At 36.7% G+C, this 2,150-nt stretch overlaps 1 protein-coding gene across 1 annotated transcript in view; it reads left to right on the forward strand.

The window, feature by feature from the left end:
- LOC105534486 (probable C-mannosyltransferase DPY19L2) overlaps nt 1–2,150 on the forward strand; it is a 161,231-nt gene that overhangs the window by 158,053 nt on the left and 1,028 nt on the right. The gene's annotated exons all lie outside the window — the stretch shown is intronic.

Here is a 2,150-nt window from a genome sequence, read left to right on the forward strand (position 1 = left end):
AACACCGCATGTTCTCACTCATAGGTGGGAACTGAACAATGAGATCACTTGGACTCGGGAAGGGGAACATCACACACCGGGGCCTATCACAGGGAGGGAGAGGGGGGAGGGATTGCATTGGGAGTTATACCTGATGTAAATGACAAGTTGATGGGTGCTGACGAGTTGATAGGTGCAGCACGCCAACATGGCACAGGTATACATATATAACAAACCTGCACATTATACACATGTACCCTAGAACTTAAAGTATAATAATAAAAAAAAAAACTGTAAATTTCTGCTTTTTTATAAACAGTGTTAGGAAGAATTACAGGATAAACCAGTCTGGGAGAAAATATTTTCAAAGCCTATGTCCGATAAAGGACTTTCTCTAGATGTATAAAGAACTCTCAAAACCCAATAATAAGAAAACAACCCAATTAAAAATGGACAAAATAGGCCAGGGGCGGGCGCAGTGGGTGACTCACGCCTGTAATCCCAGAATTTTGGGAGGCCGAGGCAGGTGGATCACCTGAGGTCAGGAGTTTGAGATCAGCCTGGCCAACATGGCTAAACTCCATCTCTACTAAAAATACAAAAAGTTAGCCAGGCATGATGGTGGGCACATATAATCCCAGCTACCTGGGAGGCTGAAGCAGGATAATCGCTTGAACCCAGGAGGCAGAGGTTGCAGTGAGCCGAGATTGTGCTGTTGCACTCCAGCCTTCATGACACAGTAAGACCTTGTCTAAAAAAAAAAAAAAAAAAAAAGACAAATGGACAGATGGCAAATAATCACACACAAAGACGCTTGATGTTACTAGTGATTTGTGAAATGCAAATGAAAATTACAGTGAGATATCACTAAACACTTAATAAAATAACTATAATTGAAAGAAAAAACCTGATGATGCAAAGTGTTGCTGACACTTTGGAGGACTTAGGACACTCATACACCAGTGGTGCAAAAGTAATATGGTACAACCACTCTGCAAGACAGTTTAGCAATTTTATTAAAAGTTAAACATACAACTACTATATTTATTAAGATAAAAGAAAGCATATATCCATCTGAGTAATTGTACACAATTGTTCATAGCACTTTATTTTCTATAATAGCCCCAAACTGGAAATAACCCACTTATTTATCAACAGATGAATGTATAAACACACTACTAGAATATCCAAACAATGTAAATACTACTCACTAATAAAAATGAGCAACATATGGATACAGCAATATGGATGGATCTCAAAATAATTCTACTGAGGACAAGAGGCCAGACAAAAAAGAAAGCATGCAACAATTAGGTTTACAAAAGGATGGAAGTAAAATTTTGGGAGAGATGGATATGTTCATTTTTACTGTGGCTGCTGTTTTACAGGTGTATACATACGTTAATATGTATCAAAGTGGATACTAAATATGTGCAGCTTATTGGGTAATTATTGAGCAATTACACCTTAATACATCTGCTAAAAAAATCTGGCAGACTTTTACGCAGAATATACAAAGAACTCTCACACCTCAATAAGAAACAACACAAAATTTGGCAAAATATTTGAATAGACATTCCACCAAAGAAGATATTTTGAATCATCCATAACCATACTATAATGATTAAAATTACAAAAACTGGTACAACTTAAAATCTCATGCATTGTTGGTAGAAATGGAAAATGGGTATCTACTTTGGAAAACAGTTTTGAACTTGCTTATAAAGATAAATCCACACTTAATCATACATAGCCATGCAACCCAGCAATTCCACTCCTGGGTTTTTCCCTAAGAGAAATGATAACATATGTCCACAAAAAGCCTTGTCCATGAATGTTTATAGCGGCATTGTGCATGGTCACCAAAAACTCAAAACATCTCAAATGTTCATTAACTTGCAAATGGATAAACAAATTGTGTTCTCTGTATACAATGAAATATTATTTAGCAACAAAAAGGAAGGAACTACTGAACCTCAACAGAAGTAGGAACTACAGCTCAGATATGAATATCAAAAACATGCTATGGTAAAGAAGCCAAAAGTGAAAAGACTAATAATATATTTATATGAAATCCTAGAAAAAGCAAAACTATAGTGCAGAAAGCACAGTAGTTGCCTGAGGCCATGTTTGGGGAAGGAGGTAGATTGCAAAAGGGCACAGGGAACTTG

Source organism: Mandrillus leucophaeus, unplaced genomic scaffold (assembly GCF_000951045.1).
Source record: "Mandrillus leucophaeus isolate KB7577 unplaced genomic scaffold, Mleu.le_1.0 Scaffold100, whole genome shotgun sequence".
Lineage (NCBI taxonomy): Eukaryota > Metazoa > Chordata > Mammalia > Primates > Cercopithecidae > Mandrillus > Mandrillus leucophaeus.